General features: G+C 45.9%; 1 long non-coding RNA gene across 1 annotated transcript in view; it reads left to right on the top strand.

Moving 5' to 3' along the window:
• LOC107967633 (uncharacterized) overlaps positions 1–25,524 on the top strand; it is a 54,025-nt gene that overhangs the window by 1,417 nt on the left and 27,084 nt on the right. Inside the window, exon 2 of the long non-coding RNA XR_008538568.2 lies at positions 6,649–6,782. This is a non-coding gene — a long non-coding RNA (uncharacterized LOC107967633). The remainder of the gene's footprint in view (positions 1–6,648; positions 6,783–25,524) is intronic.

Here is a 25,524-nt window from a genome sequence, read left to right as displayed (position 1 = left end):
GATCCCAGCACTTTTGGAGGTCAAAGTGGGAGGATTGCCTGAGGCTAGGAGTTCAACACCAGCCTGGGCAACACAGCAAAACCCTGTGTCTACAAAAATAAAAAATAAAAATAAAAAGCCGGGTTTGGTGGCACGCACCTGTAGTCCCAGCTACTCGGGAGGCTGAGATGCGAGGGAGGGTCGCTTGAGCCCAGGAGGTCAAGGCTGCAGTGAACTTTGATTGCACCACTGCATGCCCGTCTAGGTGAGAGAGTGAGATCCTGTCTCAAAAAAAAAAAAAAATCTAATATAAGTAAAGTTCTGATCAAGTGCTAAGTAAATCTCAGCGGTTGTCATTATCGTTATCCAGAATAATATTTGCCCTCTGGTTTCATGTCCTCCTTCCCAAGACTCTTAGAGTTCCTCAGACTCTAGGAGGAACAAAAGATAGGTGCCTGGATTATCCAGTCTACCTCAAGAAATAGCTTGTGAGCAGCTACGATGTGCTGCGGGATGGTGTCCAATAGCAATAAAATCCATGAGAGAGTCCAGGGACTGGATGCACATCTGGGACCATCTAGCTTTCTTTTATTAGAAACAGAGTCTCGCTCTGTCACCCAGGCTGGAGTGTAGTGGCGCGATCATAGCTCACTGCAGCCTCGAACTCCTGGGCTCAAGCAATCCTCCCGCCTCAGCCTCCTGAGTAGCCGGGACTACAGGCACACACCACCATGACCGGCTAATTTTTAAAATATTTTTTTAGAGATGGGAGATGTCGCTATGTTGCCCAGGCTGGTCTCAAACTCCTGGGCTCAAGCGATCCACCTGCCTCGGCCTCCCTAGTGCTGGGATTATAGGCACGAGCCACCGCGCCCAGCCCATCCAGCTTTCTTTACACCAAAGGGCTGCTGCACAGAGATCTTTCACCTGGAATGTTCTTTCCCACATCCCTGCTTCACATAGCAAAGTCTTGCTCATAGAGGTTTCAGCTCCTTCCTTGGGGCTCACCAGACCCTAGGTGAGGGCATTGTCCGTGTGGTCCGAAGGCTCTGCTGCTCTTTCCCTGAGCATACATCCCTCTTGTATCACGTCTCCCTCCCCAGCATACCATGGGCTCAAGAGGGCAGCCCTTGTCGGCAGCCCCCAGTGCAGATCTTGCACACAGTGCAAACCTCCCAGATATTTTCAGTATGAATGGAACACTTTTTTTTTTTTGAGACGGAGTCTTCCTCTGTCGCCCAGGCTGGAGTGCTGTGGCGCGATCTCGGCTCATGGCAAGCACCGCCTCCTGGGTTCACGCCATTCTCCTGCCTCAGCCTCCCGAGTAGCTGGGACTACAGGCGCCCGCCACCACACCTGGCTAATTTTTTTGTATTTTTAGTAGAGACGGGGTTTCACTGTGTTAGCCAGGATGATCTCGATCTCCTGACCTCATGATCCGCCCGCCTCGGCCTCCCAAAGTGCTGGGATTACAGGTGTGAGCCACCGCGCCCGGCCGGAACACTTGTTTAAGCATGAAAAGCTCACCTTGTTTGGGAGCTGATTAGTTCTTATTGAACCTTACAACTTCCATTTATAAAAGCCCTCTCTGTGGCTATCCCTCACTGTACCTAGCATGCATCTTGGGGTATTCCCCAGAGTTCCAGCTGAAGCTGGGAAGCCAACTGAGTAAAAGAGAGAAACTCCCAGGCGAGGACGAGTCAAGGGTTTATGGCTGGATTCCTGCATGCTCTTGCCACAGCACCTCAATGTGCTGCAAGAAAGTGAGCTGTTCGACATTTCCCTTTATATGGCTGGATTTAATTGCAGGCGATAGAGTGTTAAATCTCAAGTGCTGGCTTTTCTGACTTTCAATGGGAGGGGAGCAGAGAGGCTCAGTTAGAACCTGAAGGGAGGGCAAATGGCAGTTTGCACTCTGATTCGAAGGGAAGCGAAACAACCTCAGAAACTGCAGAGAGAGCCTCTTAGTAATGATACCTAATATGTGGCTCCTGGGGAAGTAGCTAGAAGCACTCATACTGGTAATAATAATAATAATACTAGCATTTGTACAGAGGTTATTATTATTTTTGAGTCAGGGTGTCACTCTGTCACCCAGGCTGGAGTGCAATGGCAAAACCTCGGGTCACTGCAGCTTCCACCTCCTGGTTTCCAAGCAATTCTCTTGCCTCAGCTTCCTGAGCAGCTGGGACTACAGGTGTGCGCCACCACACCTGGCTAATTTTTTGTATTTTTAGTAGAGTCAGGGTTTCACCATGTTGGCCAGGCTAGTGTCAAACTCCTGGCCTCAAGTGATCCACCCACCTCAGCCTCCCAAAGTGCTAGGATTACAGGTGTGAGCCACCGTGCCTGGCTGCAAGTGTTTTTATCTAACATACATCGTAACTGTACTTAAAAATGTTTGTTCCACGAGAAATGAAGCTTCCTGAGGACAGAGATTTTTGTTTGCTGCTATATTCCCAGCATAGTGCCTGACACATGATAAGTGCTTAATAACTGTTTGTTGAATGAATGAATGACCTTAAATCATCCTCCACACCTTGGGTAACATGGACATAATGCACAGAAAGTGGTGTGCTTGGTTCCTGGCCCCCAGTAAGTAGCATTTGATGTTTGCAATTAGGACTATTAACTTGGGCCATTGGAGGAATGTGGGGTCCTCTGGCCAGAGGAGCCCCCCACTACAAGGTAGCAGCCATCTTCCCACCCCTTAGGTTCCAGGTGGGGGACTTGAATTCAGGAAGCCTGAGACATTTATTGGCTACTTCTGAGCTCTCGGTCCAGATGGCTGGACCTAGCTGGCTCCTGACAATTGGAGAAAAGCTGTAGAGCCTAGAGGGAGATGTTCACAGTACATGGAAGATCAGGGTACGCAATGGCCGGATCAGTCCTTAGCCATTATTTATTATCGCTGCAGGCATTTTTGTGAAGGAGATGGCAGGCGTTTGGGCACATAGCTCCTTCCAGATGTCCGCCATAAACACTCTGCACTTGCCGAGTTCTCGGGAACATAAAACCCGCTGTCAATGGACTTGCCGAGAGCCTGTATTTGCTGCGTTTTTGTTCTTGTTTAGTTATTACATTAAGTCTCCTGTGATTACAGAGCCGACAGCTGGTAAGGATTTGCATATGGCATGAAATTAAGTTAGTTCATTTTAATGTCTAAACTGAGCAGGGTGTGAATTTGTCTGGTGAAAACTCTGTCTCCCTTATCTTTGTTTGCACATCTGCTTTCGGCTGTAGCCTCTGATGTCTTCAAATTTGATTTCTCCCCACTTCACCCAGGGAAGAGAGGGAATTGGCTCCCCCTTCTAGAATTCCAGAAGGGACTTTGCACTTTGGGGTTTAGAATGTTCTCTTTTAGGTTTCAAGAGGAATTAAGACTCCAGGGCTGCTATGAAGAGACCAGCATTCTAGCCCCAGCTTTGTGACTTGCTTGCTGTGTTGCCCTGAGCAAGTTACTTTCCCTCTCTGGGGCTCAATTCCTCATCTGTCAAGTGAGAGATTGGAAGCAGATGAGTGTTCATCTGTTAGGGCGCTTTTGACATTTGGGATGGGACAGTTTTTTATTGCGTGGGACTGAGCGAGGTAGTGTATGATGTTGAGCATGCCTGGTCATTGGGCATTGTATGTCAGCCACACCTCAAATTACTGAAAACCAAAAAGCACCACCACACATTTCCAAATGCATCTGTAGCAAACCCAGCTAGTGCCCTACTCATATCCCTGCATCCCTTCACTGTTTTTGTACTCATCATCTGTCAGTGTGCCCTCCCTCCTCAAATGCCAGCACCTGTGTCTCTTCATGGTGGACTGTCTTCAGATTGCCAGAACTTGCTTTGCTAGGAATCTATGTTCATTCTCCACCCAATGGGAAGCTCTTAACCAATGACTGACAGGTGTGTGGGTGGGGGATGAGTGCTCCAGCTCCCCAGTCTTTGACCTGGTCAAATCTAAGATGAGGGATTGAGCGAAGGTTGCCCTCTGTGGGGCTTTGCCTACTGGTTTGTTGTGGGAATACACCCTAATAAATGACTTTTACACAAATTATTATCACAGTCCACTTCTAGAGCACCCAGCCCAAGACAGCCTCCAGGGGGCAGTATAAGCCCCTCTTGATGACCACTGAACCAGATGATCTCACTGGATGATTTTTTCATTCAGCAAATCTTTGGTGTCTAATATGTGCCAGGTCCAGGGCTGGCTGTGATGTTAATTTCATGTGTCAACTTGATTGGGTAAGGGATGCCCAGATAGCTAGTAAGACATTATTTCTGGGTGTATCTGTGAGAGTGTTTTTGGAAGAGATTAGCATTTGAGTTGATACACTGGGTAAAGCAGATGGCCCTCCCCAACGTAGGTGGGCATCATCCAATCTGTAGGGCCCCAGATAGAGCAAAAAGTTGGAGGAAAGGCAAATTCTCTTTTTTCCTTCTTGAGTTAGGACATTCATCTTCTCCTGTGTTCAGACATTGGCACTCCTGGTTCTTGGGCCTTTGGACTCTGAAGCTTACACCAGTTCCACCTCTTACCTCTTCCCTCCTCTTCTTTAGTTCTCAGGCCTTTGGCCTTGGACTGGGAGTTTCACCATCAGCTCTCTTGGTTCTTAGGCCTTTGAACTTGGACTGAATTACACCACTGGTTTTCCTGGTTCTCAAGCTGCAGCATGGCAGATCTTGGGACTTCTCAGTCTGCATCATCATATGAACCAAATCCCACAACAAATCTCCTCTTATATAGCTACCTAAATCTGTAGGCTCTGTTTCTCTGGAGAACTCTGACTGATACACTGGATATAGAACTATGAACATGATACGCGTCTGCCCTGTAGACTTATAACCTAGTGAGGCCAGCAGGCAATAATAAGTATAGTAAGTGGTGGCAGTGGTGGTGGAGGGATTCTATGAAGAGGGGACATTTATGCTGCACTTACAGGAGTAAAAGAAGTGAGTGAGCCAGGTTGAGAGTAGGGAAGAGAGCCTGCCAGGCAGATGGAATAGCATGTGCAAAGGCTGGGAGAAGAAAAAGGCTTGGCATGTGGGAGGACTGGTTGAAGGCCAGAGGGGCTGGAAAGCAGGCAGGGTGATGGGGAGAGAGGTGTGTGAGATGGGGTGGAAAGCCAGGCAGGGGACAGGTCTTGAGGGACCTGGTGGTGAGGAATTTGGATTTTATTCAAAGTGATGGGAAGCCATTGAGTGGTTTTAAGCAGGAGTAGTATGATTCAGTTGATATTTGAAAAACATTACTCTGGCTGTTGGGTAGAATATGAATCAGAGGGAAGTGCATCAGTCAGGGTCTGGTCTAGGTATTTCAAACAGAGGGGACTTAATACGGGGAAATGGTTATACAAGTGTTAAAACAGCTGAGAAGTCAAATAGGGGACAAGGAGGTGACCCAGAAATGATTACTATCAAGACTTCTTTTTACTTATGGCCAAATGGACAAAGTAGGGAGGTGATGTTATCAGAACCCAGGAGCTGGAACCATTTGGCAGGAAGGAGAACCATGGTTGGGGCTGCCCTGCTGGAGCTGGGACCATGGAGGTGAAACCATTGGGGGAGTTGTGGATGTTGCTCAGGGATTCCACCTGAAACAGGTGGAGGGCCAGAGATGCCCTGGTTTCTCTCTTCATCCCTCCCTCTAGTCTCCCACTGGTGCCTTCCAATGGTTGCATTTATCTGGAAGCCAGAAGAGCCTGGGAAATATGGTTCCCTGGGATGTAGAGCAAGACTGGGAAGGGTAGGGATTGGATCTGAGCCCAAAAAGGAGAATGCTCAGCATAGGGGCCAATGAAAGCTCCTGCAAGAGTAGCGGTGAGAGATGATGGTGCCTCAAGTCATAGTGGTGGAGATGGAGAAATGCAGATAGAGTGAAGTCTACCTTGGAGCTAAAACCAACAGGGCATGGGTGTGGTGGCAAAGGAGAGGGAGGAATCAGAGAATCTGAGGTTGTTTTTCCACAAGCAACTGTTAGACAGGATAGTTTTCAAGTCAAATCAACATATAGGGCTGGAGTGTCAGCACACCAGGGTTCTCTCAGAAGATTTCCCTGCTCCTTAACTCAGCCAGTGAAATACTTGAGGGCTCCAGAGCCTCTTCTTTGATGAGAGTCTCACCATGGGGACTAAATTCTTGTTGACATAGTTCTCACTCTTAACATCCTCTCGGGTCATGAGCAGCTCTTCAAGATGATCAGAATTCTTATGTTTATAATGCTCAGAGCAGATTCTGGGATTTAGAGCAACCATTCTGAATGAACACTTGTAATCCAAGTCACTTCTCCACTTTCAATATAGTAAATTGTGAAGAGTAGGTGCTCCAGAGTCGTGTAAATCCAGATTTAAATCCAATTCCAGCCATGTATTCTTGGGAAATGTATATAACTTCTTTGAGCTTAGTCCCTCTTTTGGAGCATGGGATTGTGTTTGTTAATATGTTTTCATTCTAAGTGACAGAAACCCAAGTTAATTAGAATAAACAACATTAATAGAGGCAATTTATTAGAAAGCTCCTGACTACAAAGAAGAGTTGAAGAGTCAAGCTAGGGGAATGACAAGGAAGCATCTAGAGTCTACCAACTGGAGGCAGGACTAGAGATCTGTAGACATGTCTCCACTGCCTATCACTGCCTATTTCTTGGCATTGATGTCATTCTTTTTTTTCTCTGCAGTCTCGACTTTCTCTGCTATTCAGTGTACAGGATGGAAAACACGGATGCAGTGGCTTCAGGTTTTTATATGAAAGTAACATCAGCCATTCAGAGAGAGTCTGACTTGACATCGTGCCACATTCAAAATTCTCAGGGTAAGGTATCACTGGCCTGTTTGGGATCAGGTGCTCATCTTTGAACCAATCAGCTGTGGCCAAGGGGTAGGGTAGGATTACATTGTAAAGTGGCTGCTCCTGTTGTAGACATAAGATTGGGAGAGAAGAAGGGAGCACTGGGGAGGCAATCCCATAGAATGCTACTGCTGGAATAATAATGGTACTTGCTACCAGTGTTGCTATGACAAGTGTGCTAATGCTTAGCATAGTTTCTGATACGTAGTAAATGCTCAATAGATATTAGCTGCTATAATAATAATTATTTTTGATGAAATCTGATCAAGGCCATTCTTGAAGCCAGTACAGTACTTATAAAATTAATGGATACATTTCCAGGGAAATCCCTAAGATGGTATTAGGGCATGAAGCCAGAAGACAAAGAGCTTCATGTAAGATATCAGTCATTTCACTTGAGTCCTTAGGGAATCCACCATGATATTGTATTCATATTTTTTTCCTCTCCATTACAAGAAAGTAGGAAAAAGTAAGATGATGAATTTTACTTTCACAGATGAAAATGGAAAGGGGACTTCCTCTCAAGACTTGACCAAAGGGCTGAGCTGAATAAGGCAGGATTTCAGATCCAGCTCCATGTATATGTCTGTGAAGATCAGAGAAAGACATTGTCTAGGTCTTTGAAGAGGTCCTGAAATCTTGTTCATCTTCTTTCCATTACCCCAATTCCCCAATCTATTTTTGTTTAACTTTTTTTGTTGCAAATGACAAAAATTCAGCCAAACTAGCTAAAGCTCCTAAAGTGTTTTTATTAGTTTATATGTCTAAGAGGATAGGCATGAAGATATTGATAGGCACAACAGAAGCCACAGATCAAACAATGTATTTGGGACTCTTTCTCCATTTCTTGGCTCTGTTTGTGTGTTGATTTTATTATTTAAGATTTCTCTTGAGTGGCAGAAACATGTGGCTGGCAGACCAAAATTCCAACATTATGACCCCAGAGGCAAAATATAGTCTTCTCCATGGCTCCAGCAGAGGATTACTATGGAAGAACTCTGACTGGTCCTGCTTGAGACACATGCCTACCTCTGAACCAGCCTGGCCTGGAGGGTAGGGTTCTCTAATAGACCACACTTGTTGCTATAGAAGCTGTGATTGACAGCTCCACTAGAAGCACATAGAATAAGGAGGGCATTTCCAAGGAAAGAGCCTATTGGGAAGACCAAGATCACAGTGTCCACTACAATTCCTCCTGGGGTATTAGCAAGCACAAAGGCATTAAGAAGACTTTTATGCTTGTTTTAGGGTGAGCGGAAGGGGAAAAACCTAAGATTACATCTCATTCTGCAGTAGTTCAAGGAAATGAGAGAAACTTGGGTGGAAGAGGTGATGGTATCAAAGAAGCTCATTTGGAGAAAAGAAAAGGAGTGATACAGCTGCATAGCTATAATCTTAATCACTTAAGACAGTGGAGCACCCTGGACCTCAATGCAGGAGAGAAAGATTCTGCCCCTCTATGGAGAGGAGAAGCCACCAGCAGGCATTGTGTTTTTCAGCTGAGTAGATCCACAGCCCTTCCATGACAGGGGCCCTTGTCCATAGGAGGTAGCTTCTTCACTGACAAGCCATCAGAGAGCTAAGGATAACCATGTACTATGGTCAGTCCCTGCGTCAAAGTTAGTCAGCATGGAAGGCCAGGTTACTCTGGTTCATGATATGAAGTCATAATTCTTATCCTAGCCACGTCTGTGCTGAACAGTTCTGAGCAGGCTTCAGTTAACTCTGTTCAGTTGCCCCCTCCATGGGGCTTCTCAGATGCTGCAATGTGGAATTCCACTGGGAATCTGATTGCAACCTCTGCACTTACTACCTTGAAGCTGGAAGGAGCCATTGCCCCTTGGGTGGTCCTGACCAATAGGAGACAGGAGCTGATGGATAGTGTGTTTGCCTGCTCCCCTTAGATGGACAGTTCTGACATGCATTTCACCATCTCTTTGAAAGATCCCATAGATGGAGCACCCAATTACAGGTGGTAGTGGCCAACTAGATATTTCATGCTTGTGTTGGCTTTTCCCTCTTCCCCCTTCATGCCCTCGTTCCTGCTCCCTGAGAGCATGTTCCTAAATCAATGACCCACAGGAAAGACACTGCTTTCAGTAAAACAGTTTCCAGTTTTCATGATTATGAATGGTGCTGCAATGCACATCTTTGTACCTAAAACTTTTTTTTTTTTTTTTTTTAAGATGGAGTCTTGCTCTATCGCCCAGGCGGGAGTGCAGTGACATGATCTCTGCTCACTGAAACCTCTGCCTCTCAGGGTCAAGTGATTCTCGTGCCTCAGCCTCCCGAGTAGCTGGGATTACAGGCACCCGCCACCATGCCTGGCTAATTTTTGTATTTTTAGTTGAGACGGGGTTTCACCATGTTGGCCAGGCTGGTCTCAAACTCCTGACCTCAGGTGATCCACCTACCTCAGCCTCCCAAAGTGCTGGGATTACAGGCATGAGCCATCACACCCGGTGTACCTAAAACTTTTTAGGTTGTGAAAATTATTCTGGAGAATAAATTCCCTGAAGTGTCATTGCTGGATTGAAGGGTTTGCCCGTTTACTAGTTTGATAGTAATTGCCAAATTGCCCTACAAAGCTGCTGCAGGAATTTGCATTCCATGAGTTCTCCAATGTTGAATATTATTAACCTTTAAAATTTTGACACATAAATGAGGGAAAAAGCACTTCACAGTTTTAATTTGTAGATTTTTGATGACTAGTTTAGAGGCCATTTTTATACTTCTGAAATTGCCTATTAATGTCTTTCCCTTGACTTCTTTTTTTCTGTTAGATTTCTGCAATTTTCATGAATTGTAAAAGCTCTTTTAAAAAATTAATTTCAACTTTTATTTTAGATTCAGTCAGTACATGTGCAGGTTTGTTACATTGGCATATTGTGTGATGCTGAGGTTTGAGGTATGATTGATACCGTCACCCAGGTAGTGAACATAGTATCCAACAGTTAGTTTTTCAGTCTTTGCCCCTCTCCTTCTCTCCTCTATCTGGTAGTCCCCAGTGTCTATTATCGCCATCTTTATGTCGATGTGTACCCAATGTTTAGCTCCCCTTTGCAAGTAAGAACATGCAATACTTGCTTGTCTGTTCCTGCATTAATTTGCTTAGGATAATGGCCTCCAGCTGCATCCATGTTGCTGCAAAGGACATGATTTTGTTCTTTTTTATGGTTGTGTAGTATTCCATGGTATATATGTGTCACATTTTCTTTTCTTTTCTGTACCTCCCTCCCTCCTTCCCTCTTTCCCTTCTCTTTCCTTCCTTCTCTTCCTTCTCTTTCCTTTTCTTTCTTCTTGCTCTTGAGATAGGGTCTTGCTCTGTCACCCAGGCTGGAGTGCAGTGGCATGATCTTGGTTCTCGGCAGCCTTGACCTCCCAGGCTCAGATGATTCTCCCACCTCACCCTCCTGAGTAGCTGGGACTATGGGCATGCACCACCATGCCTGGCTAATTTTTGTATTTTTTGTAGAAACAGGGTTTCACCATGTCACCCAGACTGGTCTTGAATTCCTGGGCTCAAGTGATCCACCCATCTTGGCCTCCCAAAGTGCTGGGATTACAGGCCTGAGTTGCCGGGCCCAGCCTGAGCCACTGCGCCTGCACACATTTTCTTTATCCAGTCCACCGTAGATAAGCATCCAGGTTGATTCCATGTCTTTGCTATTATGAATAGTGGTGTGATGAACATACAAGTGCACGTGTCTTTTTGGCAGAATGATTTATTTTTCTTCGGTTTTATACCCAGTAATGAGAATGGGTCAAATGGTAGTTCTGTTTTAACTTCTTTGAGAAATCTCCAAACTACTTTCTACAGTGGTTGAACTAACTTACATTCCTACCAACAGTGTGTAAGCATTCCCTTTTCCCTGCAGCCCCATCAACATCTGTTACTCTTTGACTTTTTAGTAATAACCACTCTGACTGGTATGAGATGGTTTTGATTTGCATTTCGCTGATGATTAGGGATGTTGAGCATTTTTTTATGTTTGTTGGCTGCCTGTCTGTCTTCTTTTGAGAAGTGACTGTTCATGTCCTTTGCCCACTTTTAAATGGAATTATTTGGTTTTGGTTGTTGATTTAAGTTCCTTATTAATTCTGGATATTAGACCTTTGTTAGATGCATAGTTTATGAATATTTTCTTCCATTCTATAGAGTGTCTATTTCCCCTGTTGAGAGTTTCTTTTGCTATGCAGAAGCTCTTCGGTTTAACTAGGTCCCACTTGTCAAGTTTTGTTTTTGTTGCAATTGCTTTTGAGATCTTAGCCACAAATTCTTTGCCAAGGCTGATGTCCAGAATGATTATTTCCTAGGTTTTCTCCTAGGATTTTTGTAGTTTGAGGTATTACATTTAAATCCTTGATCTGGCCAGGCACGGTGGCTCACACCTGTAATCCCAGCACTTTGGGAGGCCTAGGTGGGTGGATCACTAGAGGTCAGGAGTTCAAGGCCAGCCTGGCCCACATGGTGAAATCCCATCTCTACTAAAAATGCAAAAATTAGCTGGGCATGGTGGTGCACATCTGTAATTGCAGCAACTCAGGAGGCTGAGGGATAAGAATCACTTGAACCCGGGAGGCGGAGCTTTCAGTGAGCGGGGATCATGTCGCTGCACTCCAGCCTGGGCAAGAGAGTGAGACTCTGTCTCAAAAGAAAAAAAAAATCTTTGATCCATCTTTTGTATATGGTGAAAGGAAGGGGTTCAGTTTCATTCTTCCACATATGAATAGCCAGTTATCCCAGCAGCATTTATTGAATAGGGAGTCCTTTCCTTATTGCTTATTTTTGTTGACTTTGTCAAAGATCAGATGGTTGTGGGTATACAGTTTTATTTCTGGGTTCTCTATTCTGTTCCATTGGTTAATGTGTCTATTTTTATACCAGTACCATGCTGTTTTGATTACTGTAGCCTTAAAGTATAGTTTGAAGTCAGGTAATGTGATGCCTCCAGCTTAAAAGCTCTTTTTTTATAGTTTGAGGTATTACATTAAATCTTTGATCAATCTCTGGTTAATTGTTGTATATGGTGAAAGGAAGGGGTCCAGTTTTATTCTTCTGCATGTAATAGCCAGTTATCCCAGCAGCATTTATTGAATAGGGAGTCTTTTCTTCAATATGCTGACTGCTTATTTTATCTTGGGGTTATCTTTTTAAAAATATCTGCCTTGACACATATACACCGTGGAATACTATGCAGCCCTAAAAAAGATGAGTTCATGTCCTTTGTAGGGACATGGATGAAGCTGGAAACCATCATTCTCAGCAAACTATCGCAAGGACAAAAAACCAAACACCACATGTTCTCACTCATAGGTGGGAATTGAACAATGAGAACAGTTGGACACAGGAGGGGGAATATCACACACCAGGCCTGTTGTGGGGTTGGGGGAGGGGGGATGGATAGCATTAGGAGATATACCTAATGTAAATGATGAGTTAATGGGTGCAGCACACCAACATGGCACATGTATACATATGTAACAAACCTACAGGTTGTGCACATGTACCCTAGAACTTAAAGTATAATAAAAATAAATAAATAAATTTACACACACACACACAAAATCTGCCTTGAGACATTTTTGTACACTGAACATATATAAATTGTGTAACAATAATAATAAAAGCCAAAGAAGGCCGAAGGGCTTCATCCTCTTATCCTCCTCCATTGCCACAAGGGTCTCCATTCCCGCTCCTCTCCCAGATGTTCCAGGAGCTACACATCTGCTTCCTGTGGGTCCTCCCCAGAGCTGTGATCTTCTGTTAGGCTCTGGGCACTGCCTTCCTCCCACTGTACCAGGACCCTGGGCAGAAAACCAGCCTTGTTGTGGGACATGAGTCTTCAAAGGAACTTGGTTTTGGGTTGGTTTCTCAGAAGAAGACCCTGAGGCAAGGATTTATGTGTTCCATGGAAAATAGGTCAGGGAGTGGTGGAAGCAGGGCAGGAAAGAGGAGGAAACCAAATAGCGTGCAATCTCAAACAAAATCCTATGAAAGGCGGCCTCAGCCTGATTCCACAGGGGACACCTTGGAGTGTGAGTTACATCTCAGAGTTAGTCCACGCTTAGCAAAGGGAGCTGGATTTCTTACATGTGCACCCATCACTCATTGGATAAGGGCTGCCTGGGAGAAATGCTCAGGCATTTCTGGCCTTCTGTAGGTGCCAGTGGAGAGCCTCCAGTGGCCAAGGACAGTGCTCCAAAGAAGAGTCTGGAAGCTGGTTGTTGGAGTTAAATGCACACTGGGGTCAATGGTAGGACATCCAGAAAAGGTAACAGAGAATCTGAGTGGATCTGGGCAGAGTGCCAATGTTGCCCACTGGAGACCTGGTTTAAGGTGGGAGATGCTGGGATGTCCTGGAAAGAGAGCTCTTAAAGTCTGTGCTCTCAAAATCTGGATCTGGCTTGGTATTCTTTTCTCACAGTGTGACCTTGGGCAAGTCTCCCGGCCCCTCTGACCCCGAGTCTTCTCATCTGAAAAATGGAGGCAATAATTTGTTCCCTTGCCTCAGGGCTTTGTAAATTGTAAAATAATACACAAATGTAAAGTGTTTGTCTGTGGGTTGGGAATTTGTGCATTTCAATGTCTTTGTTTTATATTTTTAATTGGATGAGATGGTGTATTAGTCTGGTCAGGCTGCCATAATGAAATACCAGAGACTGGGTGGCTTAAAGAACAGAAATTTATCTTCTCACAGTCTGGAGTCTGGAATATCCAGGATCAAGGTGCTGACAGGATAGGTTTCTGGTGAGGCTTGCCTCCTTGGTTTTGCAGATGGCTGTCTTATCGCTGTGTCTCACATGGCCTGTCCTTTGTGTGCACATGGGGAGGGGGAGCGATGTCTGGTGTATTAGTCCGTTCTCGAGCTGCTGGTAAAGACATACCCAAGACTGGGTAATTTATAAAGGAAAGAGGTTTAATAGACTCACAGTTCCACGTGGCCGGGGAGGCCTCACAATCATGGCAGAAGGTGAAACTCATGTCTTACATGGCAGCAGGCAAGAGAGAATGAGAACCAAGTGAAAGGGGAAACCCCTTATAAAATCATCAGATCTCATGAGACTTATTCTCTACCAGGAGAACAGTATGGGGGAAACCGCCCCCATGATTCAATTATCCCCCATCGGGTCCCTACCACAGGACATGGGAATTATGGGAGCCACAATTCAAGATGAGATTTGGGTGGGGACACAGCCAAACCATATCATCTGGTATCTCTCTTTCTTCTTATAAGGACACTGGTCCTATTAGATTAGGGCTTCACTCTTATGATCTCCTTCAATGCTAATTACCTCCTTAAAGGCCCCATCTCCAAATGTAGTCACATTGGGCATTAGGGCTTCAACAGATGAATTTTGCTGATAACACAATTCAATTGAGAATATGTGTATAAAATGCTTCCTAATGCAAATAGATATTTCATAAATGTTAATTTCTCCCCTCCCCTTCCACCCCTCTACCCTCTCTTCCTCCCTTCTTTTTTTCCTTTCTTCCAACCAATATTATATGCCAGGTACTGTTCTAGGCTGGGAACAGAGTGCTAAACAAGACAGACACAGTTTCTGCCTTCATTTTCTCTCATCCATGGTGAAGTAAAATCAATAAGCTCAAGACAGGGTCCAAGATCCCAAGTGTGGTGTTTAAAATCAGAGCTAGTACACACAGCCCTAAAAACTGGCTCTGCCTCATGGATATATTTTTTTGGACCTGGACTGACTGTTACCCAGGCTGGAGTGCAGTGATGGGATCATGACTCACTGCAACCTCCGTTTTCTGGACTGATGCCATCCTTCCACCTCAGCCTCACAAGTAGCTGGGACTACAGGTGTATACCACCACGCCTGGCTACTTTTTGTATTTTTTTTAGAGACAGAGTTTTGTCATGTTGCCCAGGCTGGTCTTAAATTCCTGGCCTCAAGCAATCTACCTGCCTTGGCCTCCCAAAGTGCTGGGATTACAGGCATGAACTACCACACCTGGCTTGTGCTGATTTATTTTTAAATTGGTGGCTAACTTTTAAATACAATTTCACTGAAAAATGCATATTTTCAGCTTCTCTTGAAATAGATGAGGTGGCAGCTTGGGCCTGCGTTCTTGTGAGGTGTCTATTGGCTTGAGCTGTGTAGCTACCACCCCTGGGGAGAGAGGGGAACTGTTTCTTGGTGCCCTCTGTTCCTTGCCTGGTCTGATTCAGTAATTTATTACCTGCCTATTCCCTGCAGGTATTAAGATTTGCAACTGCTGGTTTAAATAAATATGACTCTAATTGAAGAGCCTGACTTAGCGCTCTCACTTTTCCCATATGGAGAAAGGAGTCAGTAGAATCTTGTTTTCTATTCTTTTTGCATGGGCTTTAGATAATCGAATGTGGAGTGGGGCTTGGGGTGAGGGTAGGGGCTGGTGGGAATTGGGTATCATTCTTGTGGTAGGCTGGTTGCATTAATAGCTCCAGTTAATTTCTCCCTATAGCTATGCCCTCTGTCTTATAACTCTTAATCCCCTAGCCCCCTATTCTGGCTCTGGGCTTGAGCATGTGACTTGCTTTGGCCAATGGCATTTAGCAAACATAATGCAAGCAGAGGTTGGAGAAAGTGCTTGTGTATTTCCACTTGCTTGCTTGGATCTCTGCAGCCACCATAAGAATGTGCCCAGGCTAGCTGGAAAACATGCCCAGACCAGCTTGCTGGGGGAATAGGAAAGACATGCATGGGAGAGAGAGACAGATGGGAGAGAGTCTGGTTGACCCAACTGAGGCCATCAGCCAACAACCAGCAGACCTCCAGACATGTGGGTGAGCTCAGCTGGGGCTGGAAGAACTGCCAGGCAGCCTACCCACTTGTAAGCAGTAATAAAAGGAATAGTTTGAAGTTGAGCCTTTGGGGGTAGTTTGTTATACAGTATTATTGTGGTGGTAGATAACTGATACATTTGCATGCTGTATGCCACCCCCTCTTTTCTCCTCTCTCCTCCCCACCTCTCTCTCTCTCCAACCCATATTATTGAACACTTACTATGTGTCAGGGATACAACAGTGAGTGAAACTAGATAAGATTCCTGCCCTTAGGCTGTTTACAACAGTAGTCCCCAACCTTTTTGGCACCAGGGACTGGTTTTGTGGAAGACAATTTTTCCACGGACGGTGGGTGGGGTTGGGGGTGGGCATGGTTTCGGGATGAAAATGATTAAAATGATTAGATTCTCATAAGGCATACACAACCTAGATCCCTCGCATGCGCAGTTCACAATAGGGTTCACGCTCCTCTGAGAATCTAATGCCGCTGCTGATCTGACAGGAGGCTCACCCACCACTCACCTCCTGCTGTGCAGCCTGGTTCCTAACAGGCCACGGACTGATACCGGTCCCGGTCCATGGCCTGGGGGTTAGGACCCCTGGTTTAAAATATTGTCCTTGGTTTTATTGTAGAGCTTGAAAAGCTGGAGTTCAATAAGGAAGTGACTAATTTCATCTACTCCAAGCCGTTCTGGGATGAGTTTCTTTCCCATAGAGTACTTTGTTACAATTTCTGTGTTTCCCATTCTAATTGTTCCCTAAACCACTGCAAAGATCGCCACTGGTAGCAACAGCTCTTCCCCGTAATGTGAATTCTTTCAACATGATGTGTAAACCCAGGATGTTCTTAAGTAATTTATGTAAAGAGTGAGCAATTCTTTGTATGTTTTTATAAGGTAGGGAGAGTTTTATGTACTGTAAAGTTTGATGTATTGTCATAAATTACACTTTGGTTTTAGGCCTACGTAAAAAAGCACAATGTTTCTCTGAGTTCTGGGAAATATACTGTAAATAAAACTGGTGGTTTATTTCTTGGCTGGGCATTTTCTCTAATAATATAAAGAGATGTCAACAACTGTATCTTCAGGGCAAAATATGAGGTTCTCTTCCCTTCTCACTACAGAGAAAGAGTGAACAGAGCTTGCCAGTTCTCTAGACTCTTAAAGGAAGCTGAGTGTGGTCTAGAGCCTGTGTCCTGGTCAGATTTGAGATCCGTGTGCTCCCAGCTGGCCCATCGGTCAGGTAGATTAGAGAAGTCAGCATCCTAGCTGGGCGTGGTGGCTCACACCTGTAATCCCAGCACTTTGGGAGGCCGAGGCGGGTGGATAATTTGAGGTCGGGAGTTTGAGACCAGCCTGACCAACATGGAGAAACACCGTCTCTACTAAAAAATATAAAATTAGCTGGGCGTGGTGGCGCATGCCTCTAATCCCAGCTACTTAGGAGGCTGAGGCAGGAGACTCGCTTGAACCTGGGAGGCGGAGGTTGCGGTGAGCTGAGATCACACCGTTGCATTTCCAGCCTGAGCAACAAGAGTGAAACTCCATCTCCAAAAAAAAAAAAAAAAAAAAAGGAAGTCAGCATCCTTTGGCCCTGGGCTCTTCCCACCTCCCTATTCTCCTTGTGTGCCCTTCCCAAAGACACATGTCTTAGCCAGGATGCTAGAAAAAAATACCATAAACTAGGTGAATTATAACCAACAGAAAGTTATTTCTCACAGTTCTATGGGCTGAAAAGTCTACGATCAGGGCGTGGGCAGAGTTGTTTTCTGGTGAGGGTTCATAGATGATGGTGCCTTCTAGCTGTGTCCTCACATGGAGGAAGGGGTGAGGGATCTCTCAGTGCTCACTTATTTATTTATTTGAGATGGAGTCTCCATCTGTTGCGCAGCCTGGAGTGCAGTGGTGCAATCTCGGCTCACTGCAACCTCCGCCTCCTGGGTTCAAGCAGTTTTCCTGCCTCAACCTTCTGAGTAGCTGGGATTACAGGCACCCACCACCATGCCCAGCTAATCTTTATATTTTTAGTAGAGACAGGGTTTCACGGTGCTGGCCAGCCTGATCTCAAACTCCTGACCTTGAGTGATCTGCCCGCCTCAGCCTCCCAAAGTGCTGGGATTACAGGCGTGAGCCACTGCATCCAGCCTCAGTGCTCTTTCATTAGGGCACATAACCCCATTCATGAGGGCTCCTCTTCCATGACCTACTCACCTCCCAAACGCCCTACCTCCTAATGTCATCACCTTATGGGTGAGAATTTCAACATATGAATTTTGGGGGAACATAACCCTTGAGACCATAGCAGCATGGCAGCTTTGCTTTCAGACCACTGTAGACAGATCTCTATGAAAGTGGGAAGACGAGTCACATTTCCTTTCCTAGCCTCAGTTTCCCCATCTGTAAAGTTACCCAATGATAATTCACAACAACTCTTACTGTATAATTCTATAAATAAGCTTAAACAGTAAATTCCTTCCCTGGGTTTCTACATTTGTTAGATGCATCTTAGAGGCAGCAGACAGTGTGGGATAGGTCTCTAATGGTGGCATTTCAGGTAGTGTGATGAGAAGTGGGGAGGTCATTTTGGTCTGGTATGTGTTTGGGGAGTACTGTTTTCCCTTAAGTCAGGTCATCTACCTGGATACGTTTGTTGCCTGCATGTATGGAAAAGAAATCTGACGTGGGTTATAAGTCCTGGTTTGGCCCCTGTATTGGGTATTCATGGGAAGGTCACTCTCTTGGCACCCGTTTCTTCCTCTGTACAATGAGGTGCCTCTGCCAGCCCTGACATTCTGGAATTTATTGAAGCCAATAATGTCTTTGTGTGTCTGAGCATAAACGATTTTCCTCTAATTTCCTGTCTTCATTTTAGGGACAGAATCCAGAGTGTGTGAATCAGAATTCTTTTGAGTGAAAGCCCTAGAAACTCAGCTCAAATTGGCTGAAGTAAGATAATTTTCTGGCTCAAGGGGCTGAAAAATCTAGGGTGCTGGCTTCAGCCATGGTTGAATCCAGGTGTCCATCAGATGGCATTGTGACTCAGTCTCTGTCTCTGATCTCTGCCTTCCTCTAGGTTGACCTGTGCTGTCAGGCAGCCTCTCCCCACATGATGGTGAAGATGATCACCAGTTGTATCAGATCTTTATCCTACCAGCTTAGCAACACTGGCAGAAAGGGAGCACTTTCTCTGCAGATGTTCTAGCAAAAGTCTCATGGCTGAATTTCATTGACTTAGCTTGAGTCACATGCTCACCCCTGAACCACTCTGACTGACTGACTATGCCTGGGACATGTGCTCACCTCGGAGTTGAGAGGAGGGTTAGCCCCATCCAAACACCACCAAGTAAGAGAGGTAGAGGTGCTGCACAGGAAATGGGGCCCTGAAGTCAGAGGACTGGGGAGTGGGCGCTGAGCAGACATGAAGAATGGATGCTCACCTCCAGGGCCAGGCTGGGATCTTATGGATGGATCTTATGAAGTAGCTCAGGGGCTCTCCATGGTTTTCATTTCTAGAGTCCTGGGATGTTAGGGCCAGACAAAAGCTCAGATCTTATGCATCTTCTGCCCAACTCTGCATTTTACAGATGAGAAAACTGAGCCTTGAGAAGATGGGGGCCATTTGCCCAAAGTCCCTGAGTATGAATCATCTGAGGAGGAGGGCACTGTATCAACAGTGCTTCTCTGAGTGACTCAAACCCAATGCTACACAAGAAGGACTTTTACCCAACCATGACGCTACCAAGCGTGTAGCATCCTAGTAGATTGTTCACCACTTATCACTCATATGTGGTCTAGAGACCAGCAGCATCAGCATCACCTGGGAGCTGGCTAGAAAGACAGAATTTCAGGCCCTGCCCCAGACCTACTGAAATGGAAACTTCATGTGAAAAAGGTCCCCAGCTGATTGTGTGCATGTTGAAATTTGAGAAGTGCTGGTCTCTACCATGGATCAAGGAGTTCCAGGTGACTTTTCCATCTGGCCAGGATTGCAGTTAGTCCTAAAACAAGTTCTCTTCTCCTAAACCTTGCAGAAGAGGAGGATTTTGCAATCTATGAGCTTACCAGGTAAGATGATTTAGTGTCATAGAATGTTCATGGTCAGGAAGGTCTTCTTGGAAGTTGGCCTCCCTCCTTCCTGTTTCTGTGTAGGCAGGGTTGCCATGGTAGTATCTTTCCCACTACTACCACTAATGGTGTGAAAAGAGTCAGAGGTCCCAAGAGCCCGGTTCAGGTCCCGAGGCTTTTATGAGCTGCATGACTTGGGAAAGGTCCCTTTCTTGGCTACTTTTGTGGCAGATGCTATTATACTTTTCCTCTTCCCTTTAATAGAGTTAGCAGTTCCTGCTTTGTTCTTCCCTCAGACCCAATGCATGGATCAAGTGAGATCAAAGATACGGATATGGGATGAAAAACTCAGAGCATTGCACAAATCCACTGCCATGTAATTTTACCCTGTAATGTGTTTGAAGCCTGCTTCTAAGATTTTCCTTTCTTTTCCTCCCTGGACTGGACTCATCAGCAGGTTGGCTGGGTGAATGTCATCATTATTGATATGGCCACCAAGAGCTCAGGCCATTAGGAAGCCCTCTATCAAACATTAATTACAGTGCTCACGTAACCTCAAGTGGGGGCTGGATGTCGCTTCTTCCTTGGGCCCAGGAACTATTTCTGGGAAACAGGAAGCCACATGGTGTTTTATCAAACGTTTATGGCTACTGGTTTAGGGGGTGAGTTTACAAGGCTCTGCAGGCTGTGCACTGGGAAATTAAATTGCTTGCATTTTTACTTAGTTCTAATCATGCCACCAGCCATGGGATTTACGAGGCCATAAAGTCTTGAGCACGTCGCTCACTGAAGGCCTTGCTCGTGGCTGCCTGCATGGTGTCCTTGACAAGAAGCATTCTCCAGGAGCTCCGGGCTCAGCTGTCCGTTTGTTCCACAAACACATTCTAGGCACCTACTGTGTGCTGGGGGTAGAGTGGTGAGCAGTGCAGATGTGGAATTTGTCCTCTTGTTATCTGCAGCTTCCTAAGGATACAGGCATTGCCAAATAGTTTCACAAATAAATATAAAATTGCCAGCTGGGGTTAGAGGAGTGATGGAAAGGTTTAAGATACTATGAGAAGCCACAGAGGTTGAATGGTGTTTCCCTCTGAGAAAAAAGGTATGTCCATGTCCTAACCCCCAGGACTTGTAAAAACAACCTTATAGAAAAGGCCTTTCTAGGTGTAATTAAATTAAGCATCTTGAAATGAGATCACCCTGGATTACTGAGGTGGGCCCTAAAAAATAAATGTCCTTATAAGAGATAGAAGGCCATGTGAATATGGAGACAGAGATTAGAGTGATGCAGTCACAAGCCACAGGACTCAGAGCCACCAGAACCTGAAAGAGGCACAGAGATTCTTGCCTAGAGCCTCCCCCGCGATCCTAGCCCTGCTCCAGAGACACTTCTGGTCTAGCTGGGGAGGTGAGACTGAAGCGACTTCCTTGTCTCGGGTAAATACTTGGGATATTCGTTGTCTTGTGCCAAGAACATTTAGGACATGGACACACATGAGGAGTTTAAGAGCAGAGGTTTAGTAGGCAAAAGAAAGAGAAAGCAGAACAGCTCTCTAGTAAGAGGGAGAGGCTTCCAAAAGGAAAGACCCGCCTGTAGTGGAGTTTGCCAGATTTTATAGGCAGTCTTGTGGAGGTGGTGTCTGATTTAGGTAGGGACCGCAGGTTGGCTGGATCAGGTGTGACGTTTACATAGCATTTGGGGAAGGCTGCCCAACCCACTCTAATCTTACTATGCAAATGGACCCTCCCCTTGGCTGGCGCCATCTTGTCTGCTCCTTACTGTACACATGTCTGACAAAGAGAAGGGGAGATGGAGCCACCATCTTGAACATGATTGGCACAATGGCCGGCATCTATGTCTGCCGCTCGATTTTACAGGCTGCTCTTTGTTAGAAAAGAAAATGATTTGGGGCTGATTTTCATTAAAAGGAAAACCTTACCGAGGACTTCTGTACCCTCTCTATCTGCCTAAGTAATTTCTTTTTAACTCCTATATCAAGCCTAATCTAGAGACTTATCTAGAGTTTATAGTTGAGCCTTAAGTAGTGTACAGAGATTCACAGGTGACAAAGATGATTGCAGGCTGAGGAAATCAAGTCAATGAGGGCTTCCCAGGGGAGGTGGCCCTGAAGCAAGGGTGTTGATTGGCTTGTAGAGAAACAAGGAAGACGCTGATGTCAGAAGCCAAAATAACCCCCACGTGTGAAAACTCTGCATCATAATGAATGCCTACTCCATGTGAGGCACTTTGCCTTCACTCTTATTCAATCCTCAGACAACTTTATTTGTATCCTCATTTTACAAGTGGGGAAACTGAGGACCATTGAAGTTACACACAGATAGTAATTGGCCCAACTGGGATTGGCAACCACACAGGTACCCCAGGACTCTCAATGTGGCTTCCATCCCTGCTCTCCTCTCCTTGTGACCAGAGCTGAGAGAAGTCCAGGTCTCTGGCTTCTGTTCAGGATGCTTAGAAAAAAAAAATCCACCTTTTAAATCTCTTTCTTTCTGGCTAGGAAAATTGTCCATAAGGAGGTGAAATAGGCCAGGCCAGAAAAAAAAATTATCTTTTTTATGAGGTGACTGCTACTAGTGTGAAATCTTCCTTTCAAGAATAAAATATCAGGCCTGATGTTGTGGCTCATGCCTGTAATCCCAGCACTTTGGGAGGCCGAGGCAGGAGGATTGCTTGAGGCCAGGAGTTCAAGACCAGACTGGGCAACATGTCAAGACCTATCTCTAAAAAAGATTTTAAAATTAATGGCATGGTGGTGTGTGCCTGTCGTCTCATCTACTGGGGAGGCCAAGGTGGGAGAATGGCTTGAGTTCAGGAGTCGAGGCTGCAGTGAGCTGTGATTGCACCACTGCACTCCAGCCTGAGTAACAGAGCCAGAACTTATCACTTAAAAAAAAGAAATCAGGGCAGCCTATCCAACAAATGCTGGCTTTTCATAATTCTAATAACTGTAAAGTAAAATATTAGATTAACCAGTGCTCAGGACTCACTATCTTGCCATTCCTGGTGTGGACTCCCCGTGAAAATGGACAGTGTGCCAAATTGGGGAAGGAGCGTGACCCTTTGTTTTTATTTTCTCTGGATGGAGCTGCCTAAATGCAGTTGACAGAAATGGAAATTTGTTCCCCTGAGAAATTTCGCGGCCTCCTGACCTTTGTCACAGCCTGGCCCTGGAGGAGAAGGAATCAAAGATGGGCCGTGTCAGGCTGCTGCATGCAGGGACTCTGGGGACCGGGGCAGCTTATTGGGGGGCAGGGGGATGCCAATGGACTCCAGCATTTTCTTTTAGAAACCGGGACTCACCTGCCATCCTCACACATGCTTTGGGGAACAGAGAGGCAGAGTGAACTATTAGGGCTCACTCTGCAGTAGACGCTACTTTATCCCCACAGTGACCCTGTGTGACAAGTATTTATGTGACTCTTTGTCATTCTGCACACCCAGGATTTCTATTATTTTGGTATCAGAATCTCTGCTTTATCCTAGGACAATTCTCCTCCCCCCAATACAGGTGGCATCAAAGGGATCGTGTCTTAGTTTGGGTCTCCCACCACCTCTCTCCTAGGAAGCAGATCCTAAAACAAGGACTTGAGTGCAAGTCGTTTATTTGGGAGGCAATATCAGATACCAGGGTTGGGGAGAGAAGTGACACAGGGAAGGGCAGGAAGCTGATAAAAGGTGCATCGTCAAGCCCATTTCCACTGTGGGCAAGTGTAATTTAATCCCACTGAGGAGCTCAGGGTGACAGTGTAGAATATGCCCCTCAGGGTTCTCCCATTTGAGATGGGGAGTGGAGTATTCATATACCATGTACCGTCCTCTGAGTTATTGATTGAAGGCTGCTCCTGGGGATGCTGCTTCCTTAGAACTCTTTCTGTTGAGGATGTGGGCAAGAGTACCCTCAGGCAAGGAAGCACAGATGGTGGAAGCTGGAAGTGGGGACTGCCCCCCTGTGCAGGGGGCTGGTTGTGGGAGTCTCAGCATCTGCTGCAAACCAGGGCATTGGCTCTGGGCTGGACCAATCAGGGGCTATCTCCCAGGAATTTGGATCATGAGCACAAAGACCTAAAATGATTGGAGTTCACTAATGCCAAGGCAAACATCCCATATGTATTCCGTTGGTTCCTGCCACTTAATACACCTTTCTCTTCCTCCACCTCCCCGAGCTGCCCTGCCCCTGCCTTTCTGGAGCCTGATGTTTCAGCTTTTCCTTCCATTCTGTGTTTTTCTGTTTGTTTTGTTTTTTTTTGATGGAGTCTTGCTCTGTTGCCCAGGCTGGAGTGCAGTGGCACAATCTCGGCTCAATGCAACCTCCACCCACCCCCCCGCCCCGGGTTCAAGCAATTCTTCTGCCTCAGCCTCCCTAGTAGTTGGGATACAGGCATGTGCTACCACGCCCAGCTAATTTTTGTATTTTTCATAGAGATGGGGTTTCGTCACGTTGGCCAGGCTGGTCTCGAACTCCTGACCCCAAGTGATCCGCCTGCCTCGGCCTCCCAAAGTGCTGGGATTACAGGCATAAGCCACTGTGCCAGGCCGCCATTCTTTTTTTATTCATCCAGTAAGTACTTACTGAGCACCTATTACATTTCCTGCCAATCCATTGCCTGCAACCAAAGGATGCTGGTGGATGCAACATGGCTGCCTCTACACCCCAACACCTACCCCCAAGGGGAGAGTGGACTCATCCATACTCAGGAAATTAGTAGAAATCTGTCCCGTGATGCTAGGGTGCACAAGACATCATTCCTTCATTTTTACAAACAAGGGAAACCTGGCTCAGCCCTGCTCTGAGCTCAGCCCTGCCCTGTTGGCAAAAACAATAACTTTTTTATAACAAACAGAATTCAGCTGGGTGCGGTGGTTCACACCTGTAAACCCAGCACTTTGGGAGGCCGAGGCAGGCGGATCACCTAAGGTCAGGGGTTCAATACCAGCCTGCCCAGCATAGTGAAACCCCATCTCTACTAAATAGACCAAAAAAAAAAAAAAATAGCCAGGCGTGGTGGCGGACACATGTAATCCCAGCTACTCGGGAGGCTGAGGCAGGAGAATCACTTGAACCCAGGAAGCAGAGGTTGCAGTGAGCCGATATGCCATTGCCCAGGCACTCCAGCCTGGGCAACAAGAGCAAAACTCCGCCTCAAAAAAATGAAGACCAAAAAACAGAATTCACTGGAGAGCCACTCAGAGAGAGTTCTGTGTGGTGTTATGACACCATGCGCACCCAGCATGTTTCACAGGGGGCTGTAATTGCCTGTTTAGTTATCCACTTCTCTGGCCAAGCTGTGAGCTTGGGGAGCAGGGGCCGGGCGGGTCTTGCTCATTTCTGTCTTCCCGGCCATGCTTGGCACATAGTAGTTCCTTTATTACTATTTAATGGATGGATGAAAGAATACTTGGATTTGGAGTGAAGCTCTGTGTTGTTCCCTGCTCTGTGACTGCACATAAATTTGGAGCAGAGAAGCTTTTTTGTTTTACCCTGCTCTGTGACTGCAGATAAACCCCTCTCCTCTCTAAGCCTCAGTTTCCTTGCTTCTGGAACAAGCAGGTTGAACTTGATTATCTCTTAGATCCCCTCCAGTTCAACATTCTCTCTGTATTCAGGAGATGGGAGAGGGTTGCACTTACTGCCTTCTTATTATAGGGCAGGGTCATGTGACTAGTCCTATCCAGTGAGTTGCGAGTGGAAATAATAGATGTCACCTCCGGGCTGGAACGTTGCATTGCTGATGCAAGATGCTCCAGAACTCTTTCCCTCTGTCATGGGCCACGGCAACCACCAATGTTGAATCTTGCAAGCAGGGACTTGGAGCAGATGTCCCAGCTGA

Source organism: Pan troglodytes, chromosome 10 (assembly GCF_028858775.2).
Source record: "Pan troglodytes isolate AG18354 chromosome 10, NHGRI_mPanTro3-v2.0_pri, whole genome shotgun sequence".
Classification (NCBI taxonomy): domain Eukaryota; kingdom Metazoa; phylum Chordata; class Mammalia; order Primates; family Hominidae; genus Pan; species Pan troglodytes.
The sequence above is the reverse complement of the archived record's forward strand: the minus strand, read 5'-3'. Positions and strand labels throughout refer to the sequence as shown.